We start from the raw sequence: 10,000 nt of genomic DNA, 5'->3' as shown, positions 1-10,000 counted from the left end.
AGGGCCACAAATCAGACGACGGACGTGGTCTCCGCAGACGGCGAATGAACACAGCTGTCAATCAAACTTCAGCCTCCTTCTTGCATTACTGTACAGCACATTACTAACGACCAGTCTTTTATGTCACTACTGATAATAAACACTATCATTATGTATCATAATACACATCATATTTCACTCTAAATTGTCTTTGATTTGATTTTTAAAAAACGTTTTCCTCTTAAAATGTCAAGTTTACTCCCAATCATCCTTCCAATAGTAAACAACAAGTGACTATTTCAATAAATCATCCTTCCAATAGTAAACAACAAGTGACTATTTCAATAAAACATCCTTCCAATAGTAAACAACAAGAAGTGACTATTTTAATAAATCATTCTTCCAATAGTAAACAACAGCAAGTGACTATTTCAATAAATCATCCTTCCAATGGTAAACAAGTGACTATTTCAATAAATCATCCTTCCAATAGTAAACAACAACAAGTGACTATTTCAATAAAACATCCTTCCAATAATAAACAAGTGACTATTTCAATAAATCATCCTTCCAATAGTAAACAACAACAAGTGACTATTTCAATAAATCATCCTTCCAATAGTAAACAACAACAAGTGACTATTTCAATAAATCATCCTTCCAATAGTAAACAACAACAAGTGACTATTTCAATAAAACATCCTTCCAATAATAAACAAGTGACTATTTCAATAAATCATCCTTCCAATAGTAAACAACAAGTGACTATTTCAATAAATCATCCTTCCAATAGTAAACAACAACAAGTGACTATTTCAATAAAACATCCTTCCAATAATAAACAAGTGACTATTTCAATAAATCATCCTTCCAATAGTAAACAACAAGGGACTATTTCAATAAATCATCCTTCCAATAGTAAACAACAACAAGTGACTATTTCAATAAAACATCCTTCCAATAGTAAACAAGTGACTATTTCAATAAATCATCCTTCCAATAGTAAACAACAACAAGTGACTATTTCAATAAAACATCCTTCCAATAATAAACAAGTGACTATTTCAATAAATCATCCTTCCAATAGTAAACAACAAGTGACTATTTCAATAAATCATCCTTCCAATAGTAAACAACAACAAGTGACTATTTCAATAAATCATCCTTCAAATAGTAAACAACAACAAGTGACTATTTCAATAAAACATCCTTCCAATAATAAACAAGTGACTATTTCAATAAATCATCCTTCCAATAGTAAACAACAACAAGTGACTATTTCAATAAAACATCCTTCCAATAATAAACAAGTGACTATTTCAATAAATCATCCTTCCAATAGTAAACAACAAGTGACTATTTCAATAAATCATCCTTCCAATAGTAAACAACAACAAGTGACTATTTCAATAAATCATCCTTCCAATAGTAAACAACAACAAGTGACTATTTCAATAAATCATCCTTCCAATAGTAAACAACAACAAGTGACTATTTCAATAAATCATCCTTCCAATAGTAAACAACAACAAGTGACTATTTCAATAAAACAAATCTTATCTGAATAAGAAAGATGCACTTTTTGACGAGGCGACGCCATTTTAAAGCAACTCTCTCGCCGTGTGTGTATGAATCTCCATTGTTGGACACTGCCACACACACACACACACACACACACACACACACACACACACACACACACACACACACACACACACACACACACACACACACAGGGATTTTGTCACACTCGCTATCGCACACTTGCCCCATACACCGTGTGTGTGTGTGTGTGTGTGTGTGTGTTTTACACACACCTTCGACATTCCGCGCAATCTTGTTTCGTTCCCGGAAGACTTTCTTAGTCGTTCCCACCCGGCCGCGCCGCTCCAAGCAGGGAAACAAGCTATCCATCCCGTTGAGCTTTTAATGAAATGAGGAGACACAATTCATTTTGCTAAGGGCCACATTCATTTTGCTAAGGGCCACAAATCAGACGACGGACGTGGTCTCCGCAGACGGCGAATGAACACAGCTGTCAATCAAACTTCAGCCTCCTTCTTGCATTACTGTACAGCACATTACTAACGACCAGTCTTTTATGTCACTACTGATAATAAACACTATCATTATGTATCATAATACACATCATATTTCACTCTAAATTGTCTTTGATTTGATTTTTAAAAAACGTTTTCCTCTTAAAATGTCAAGTTTACTCCCAATCATCCTTCCAATAGTAAACAACAAGTGACTATTTCAATAAAACATCCTTCCAATAGTAAACAACAAGAAGTGACTATTTTAATAAATCATTCTTCCAATAGTAAACAACAGCAAGTGACTATTTCAATAAATCATCCTTCCAATGGTAAACAAGTGACTATTTCAATAAATCATCCTTCCAATAGTAAACAACAACAAGTGACTATTTCAATAAAACATCCTTCCAATAATAAACAAGTGACTATTTCAATAAATCATCCTTCCAATAGTAAACAACAACAAGTGACTATTTCAATAAATCATCCTTCCAATAGTAAACAACAACAAGTGACTATTTCAATAAATCATCCTTCCAATAGTAAACAACAACAAGTGACTATTTCAATAAAACATCCTTCCAATAATAAACAAGTGACTATTTCAATAAATCATCCTTCCAATAGTAAACAACAAGTGACTATTTCAATAAATCATCCTTCCAATAGTAAACAACAACAAGTGACTATTTCAATAAAACATCCTTCCAATAATAAACAAGTGACTATTTCAATAAATCATCCTTCCAATAGTAAACAACAAGGGACTATTTCAATAAATCATCCTTCCAATAGTAAACAACAACAAGTGACTATTTCAATAAAACATCCTTCCAATAGTAAACAAGTGACTATTTCAATAAATCATCCTTCCAATAGTAAACAACAACAAGTGACTATTTCAATAAAACATCCTTCCAATAATAAACAAGTGACTATTTCAATAAATCATCCTTCCAATAGTAAACAACAAGTGACTATTTCAATAAATCATCCTTCCAATAGTAAACAACAACAAGTGACTATTTCAATAAATCATCCTTCAAATAGTAAACAACAACAAGTGACTATTTCAATAAAACATCCTTCCAATAATAAACAAGTGACTATTTCAATAAATCATCCTTCCAATAGTAAACAACAACAAGTGACTATTTCAATAAAACATCCTTCCAATAATAAACAAGTGACTATTTCAATAAATCATCCTTCCAATAGTAAACAACAAGTGACTATTTCAATAAATCATCCTTCCAATAGTAAACAACAACAAGTGACTATTTCAATAAATCATCCTTCCAATAGTAAACAACAACAAGTGACTATTTCAATAAATCATCCTTCCAATAGTAAACAACAACAAGTGACTATTTCAATAAATCATCCTTCCAATAGTAAACAACAACAAGTGACTATTTCAATAAAACAAATCTTATCTGAATAAGAAAGATGCACTTTTTGACGAGGCGACGCCATTTTAAAGCAACTCTCTCGCCGTGTGTGTATGAATCTCCATTGTTGGACACTGCCACACACACACACACACACACACACACACACACACACACACACACACACACACACACACACACACACACACACACACACAGGGATTTTGTCACACTCGCTATCGCACACTTGCCCCATACACCGTGTGTGTGTGTGTGTGTGTGTTGTGCCCTCTCTCTGCAGGCTGGCAGCCATCTTAAATCGTTGGCAACCATTTTGAAGCTTCTGTGTTTTCTTTGAGCGGCTGCCATGTTGTACCTTCTGCCAGAACAAAAGACGCCACACACACACACACACGCACACACACACACACACACACACACGTGCGCGTACACACACACACGCAAGCGCGCGTACACACACGCGCACAGTCGTAAACCCTCCAAAAAACCTTCCAGACTGGCGGCCCAGTCACAATGAGAGTTGCAAACTGGAAAGCAGCCAGCAAACTGGTATATGGATGTAAATATGTGTGACCTTTGACCTCTGCTTGGCGAGCGGCGAATATTGATTTTGTGTACTTTTCTCCCCGATGATGCTTCACGCCTGGGAGAGACGCTTCAATCGGCGCTGATAAGAAATATTTGTAAAAGCCGGTCGACTTTGAGTGGAATTGGATTTGAAATGACTTGAAAAGAAACACATTTTTGCTGAACAAAATGAAATAAATATAATAAGAATAAAAGAAGACATTTATTGACTGAAATCAACTTTATTTACTTATTTATTTACTTCCTAAACCTTGACACGGCATAAGCGTGTGTTCTTGTATTGCTACCCTTCATCCATCCAACTTCTACCGCTTGTCCTTTTTTGGGGTCGCAGGGGATGCTGGAGCCTATCTCATCAACAAGGAAAAGTATCTTCCATATGAGGAGGTGTGAACAAGTGATGACATAAATCAATAACATTGCAATGTCTCATTTGTGGTGACATCTATCAACATGAGGGTGGTCCCAAAAAGGAGGGATTTTTATCATTGTTGCTTTTAAAAGTGCTCCCCCTCTGGTCAACATATGAAATAACAAGTGTGTGTAAGAAATGTAAATGCGCCCCCTCTGGTCAACATATGAAATAACAATTGTGTGTAAAAATTTGAAGTGCTCCCCCTCTGGCCAACATATGAAATAACAAGTGTGTGTAAGAAATTGAAATGTGCCCCCTTTGGCCAAAAGTAATAATAAAAAAATAATTAAATATGTATATAGAGACATACTGTAAGAACTTGAAGTAAATGAAGATTAAAAACCAATTACAAACAAAAAATAACAAAGAACTAAACGCTTACCTTTTTTATATGTGCATAGTATGTATATATTATTAATGTTGTAAATACACTTCTTTATATATCTAGAAAGGCTGGTCCTAAAGAGGGAGGCAGGAAGGTAACAAATACAGGAATTGTGTGTGAAAAGTGTGTGTGTGTGTGTGTGTGTGTGTGTGTGCGCGCGTGTGTGTGTGCGTGCGTGTGTGGTTCCACGTGGGTGGCGGTCCAAGGCAAAGTGTGTGTCAGATGGGCGGAGTCCCAGTGATGAATACTGTATTGATCGAGCGCTGCCTCACTTTCCATAATTATAACTCTCTAATGGAGCACACCTCCTACCATCTTACTCTTACTCTTTTGCCTTCTTGACTTCCTCTACACACCACTTCCTCTTTTGCCTTCATAACTTCCTCTACACACCACTTCCTCTTTTGCCTTCTTGACTTCCTCTACACACCACTTCCTCTTTTGCCTCCTTGACTTCCTTTACCATCTTCCACTTCCTCTTTTGCTTTCTTGACTTCCTCTACACACCACTTCCTCTTTTGCTTTCCTCTACACACCACTTCCTCTTTTGCCTTCTTGACTTCTTCTACACACCACTTCCTCTTTTGCCTTTTTGACTTCCTCTACAGACCACTTCCTCTTTTGCCTTCTTGACTTCCTCTACAGACCACACAGAGGATGTTACTCCTCATCCTGGTTACTATTAATAAAACAAGAGGAGCGATGATGTCACAAAGATGAACAAGAGGAGTTATGATGTCACCAAGCACATCAAAGAGGATGTTAATCCTCATCCTGGTTACTATTAATAAAACAAGAGGAGTGATGATGTCACAAAGATGAACAAGAGGAGCGATGATGTCACAAAGATGAACAAGAGGAGTGATGATGTCACCAAGCACATCAAAGAGGATGTTAATCCTCATCCTGGTTACTATTAATAAAACAAGAGGAGTGATGATGTCACAAAGATGAACAAGAGGAGTGATGATGTCACCAAGCACATCAAAGAGGATGTTACTCCTCATCCTGGTTACTATTAATAAAACAAGAGGAGTGATGATGTCACAAAGATGAACAAGAGGAGTGATGATGTCACAAAGATGAACAAGAGGAGTGATGATGTCATCAAGCACATCAAAGAGGATGTTAATCCTCATCCTGGTTACTATTAATAAAACAAGAGGAGTGATGATGTCACAAAGATGAACAAGAGGAGTGATGATGTCACAAAGATGAACAAGAGGAGTGATGATGTCACCAAGCACATCAAAGAGGATGTTAATCCTCATCCTGGTTACTATTAATAAAACAAGAGGAGTGATGATGTCACAAAGATGAACAAGAGGAGTGATGATGTCACCAAGCACATCAAAGAGGATGTTAATCCTCATCCTGGTTACTATTAATAAAACAAACAATTCAAAGACGTGGTGGCGTCCTCACAACACCTTATAAATGGCTTATACTTGCATAGCGCTTTTCTACCTTCAAGGTACTCAAAGCGCTTTGACACTATTTCCACATTCACACACACACACACACACACACACACACACACACACACACTGATGCCATGCAAGGCGCTAACCAGCAGCCATCAGGAGCAAGGGTGAAGTGTCTTGCTCAAGGATACAACGGTCATGACGAGGTTGGTAGAAGGTGGGGATCGAACCAGGAACCCTCAGTTTGCTGGCACGGCCACTCTCCCAACCGCGCTACGCCGTCCCCGTTACCTGACCTTTGACCCAGACAAAAGGGAACGGCTCACACCTTCGTGTCATTGCGCCATCTTGTGGGTAACCATGACGACGCACATCAATGAGGAGCAGGGATGGGGTCAGAGGTCATCAGCAAGGAGAGTAAAGATGTGCGTTATTATGCTTTTTATTTACATTTCACCTCTCCCATGACGGAGCGTTTCTATGGCAACACGCATCACCAGCTGGGCCTGAAAGGTCAGAGGGCAGCATGTGGGAGAGGAGGGGGAAACAACGCCCCCCAGTGGTCATGGCGTGACACATCAGGTGACATGTCATCATGGCTGCTCACATGGTGTGTGTGTGTGTGTGTGTGTGTGTGTGTGTGTGTGTGTGTGTGTGTGTGTGTGTGTGTGTGTGTGTGTGTGTCTGTGTCAGTGTGTGTGTGTGTGTGTGTGTGTGTGTGTGTGTGAATGCAGGCTGAGCAGAGGTCGCTCACTGGGAACAGAACCTTGCTATTTACATATACATACATATACACACACACATATACATACATACACACACACACACATACATACACACACACATATATACATACACACACACACACACATACATACACACACACGTATACACACACACATATACATACACACATACACACACATACATACACACACACACACACACACACACACACACACACACACACACACACACACACACTCACACACAGAGGTCAGAGTGGGGCAAACAGGTAAAGAGGTGGTCAAGGAAAAGGTGAGCAAGCTATTCTTGGCCCCGCCCCCTGACCGTGTCACATGTTATCTTAATGTACTGCTAATGACCCTCAGAAAGACAATAACACACGTCTGCTTCTCATACTGTATTCATATTTCATGCAAGCAGATGAACTAATTACATATTTATGCATTAGGAGATCAGGAGGGGGGAAGGTGTGTGGGTGCAGGCAGGTATGGGGGTCCCATCTGTAACAGCATCTGTACAGCAGGAGGGAGTGCCTCTTAGCAACAACACTTCTCAAACACAACACCATTAACAACTACAGCAACTTCACAACCATGAGAGTCAACTACAGCAACATGAGAGTCAACTACAGCAACATGACAACCATGAGAGTCAACTACAGCAACATGAGAGTCAACTACAGCAACATGACAACCATGAGAGTCAACTACAGCAACATGAGAGTCAACTACAGCAACATGAGAGTCAACTACAGCAACATGAGAGTCAACTACAGCAACATGACAACCATGAGAGTCAACTACAGCAACATGAGAGTCAACTACAGCAACATGAGAGTCAACTACAGCAACATGAGAGTCAACTACAGCAACATGAGAGTCAACTACAGCAACATGAGAGTCAACTACAGCAACATGAGTCAACAACAGCAACATGACAACCATGAGAGTCAACTACAGCAACATGAGAGTCAACTACAGCAACATGACAACCATGAGAGTCAACTACAGCAACATGAGAGTCAACTACAGCAACATGAGAGTCAACTACAGCAACATGAGAGTCAACTACAGCAACATGACAACCATGAGAGTCAGTGGGGCGTGGTGGTGGGGGGTGTCAGTGGGGAGTGGGGGTGACAGTGGGTGTCAGTGGGGGGGTGTCAGTGGGGAGTGCGGGTGTCAGTTGGAGTGTGTCAGTAGGGAGTGGGGGGTGTCAGTGGGGAGTGGGGGTGACAGTGGGTGTCAGTGGGGGGGTGTCAGTGGGGAGTGGGGGTGTCAGTAGGGAGTGGGGGGTATCAGTGGGGATGACAGTGGGTGTCAGTGGGGGTGTGTCAGTAGGGAGTGGGTGTCAGTGGGGGGTGGGGGGTGTCAATGGGTGGGTATCAGTGGGTGTCAGTGGGGGGGTGTCAGTAGGGAGTGGGGGGGTCAATAGGGATTGGGGGGTGTCAGTGGGTGTCAGTAGGGAGTGGGCGTGTCAATGGGTGTCAGTAGGGAGTGGGGGGTGTCAGTGGGTGTCAGTAGGGAGTGGGCGTGTCAATGGGTGTCAGTGGGGGGTGGGGGGGTGTCAGTAGGGAGTGGGGGGTGTCAGTGGGTGTCAGTAGGGAGTGGGCGTGTCAGTGGGTGTCAGTGGGGGGTGGGGGGGTGTCAGTAGGGAGTGGGGGGTGTCAGTGGGTGTCAGTAGGGAGTGGGGGGTGTGTGTCAGTGGGTGTAAGTGTGGGTGTGTCAGTGGGAGTGAGTAGCTAACAAGATTAGCGGTTGATGCTAGGCTGATTATTGTTGAGCTGCTTTTTCCTGTCTGGTTGGGGGGATTACATGCTGTGGGGGGGGGGGGGGGGGGTGTACAGGCAACTAATCAAAGTGACTTGCATGTACACATTAAAGTCATTAAGATGATCCATAATTATATTTTACATACTAGCTTCACTAGTCCTGCATAGTGCATACTAACACATAACACTTGTCATTAGTTATTAACACATAACACTTGTCATTAGTTATTAACACATAATACTTGGTCATTAGTTATTAACACATAACACTTGTCATTAGTTATTAACACATAACACTTGTCATTAGTTATTAACACATAACACTTGTCATTAGTTATTAACACATAATACTTGGTCATTAGTTATTAACACATAACACTTGTCATTAGTTATTAACACATAATACTTGGTCATTAGTTATTAACACATAACACTTGTCATTAGTTATTAACACATAATACTTGGTCATTAGTTATTAACACATAACACTTGTCATTAGTTATTAACACATAATACTTGGTCATTAGTTATTAACACATATTACTTGGTCATTAGTTATTAACACATAATACTTGGTCATTAGTTATTAACACATAATACTTGGTCATTAGTTATTAACACATAATACTTGGTCATTAGTTATTAACACATAACACTTGTCATTAGTTATTAACACATAACACTTGGTCATTAGTTATTAACACATAACACTTGGTCATTAGTTATTAACACATAATACTTGGTCATTAGTTATTAACACATAATACTTGGTCATTAGTTATTAACACATAATACTTGTCATTAGTTATTAACACATAACACTTGTCATTAGTTATTAACACATAACACTTGGTCATTAGTTATTAACACATAATACTTGGTCATTAGTTATTAACACAATACTTGGTCATTAGTTATTAACACATAATACTTGGTCATTAGTTATTAACACATAATACTTGGTCATTAGTTATTAACACATAACACTTGGTCATTAGTTATTAACACATAACACTTGGTCATTAGTTATTAACACATAATACTTGGTCATTAGTTATTAACACATAATACTTGGTCATTAGTTATTAACACATAATACTTGTCATTAGTTATTAACACATAACACTTGGTCATTAGTTATTAACACATAATACTTGTCATTAGTTATTAACACATAATACTTGGTCATTAGTTATTAACACATAACACTTGTCATTAGTTATTAACACATAATACT

At 39.0% G+C, this 10,000-nt stretch overlaps 1 protein-coding gene across 5 annotated transcripts in view; it reads right to left on the bottom strand.

Annotated features, from left to right (window-relative positions):
* The window catches only part of nfia (nuclear factor I/A), a 123,900-nt gene that overhangs the window by 34,656 nt on the left and 79,244 nt on the right, over positions 1 to 10,000 (bottom strand). The window lies entirely within an intron of this gene.

The sequence above is a fragment of the Nerophis lumbriciformis genome, linkage group LG18 (genome assembly GCF_033978685.3).
Source record: "Nerophis lumbriciformis linkage group LG18, RoL_Nlum_v2.1, whole genome shotgun sequence".
Taxonomy (NCBI): Eukaryota; Metazoa; Chordata; class Actinopteri; order Syngnathiformes; family Syngnathidae; genus Nerophis; species Nerophis lumbriciformis.
The sequence above is the reverse complement of the archived record's forward strand: the minus strand, read 5'-3'. Positions and strand labels throughout refer to the sequence as shown.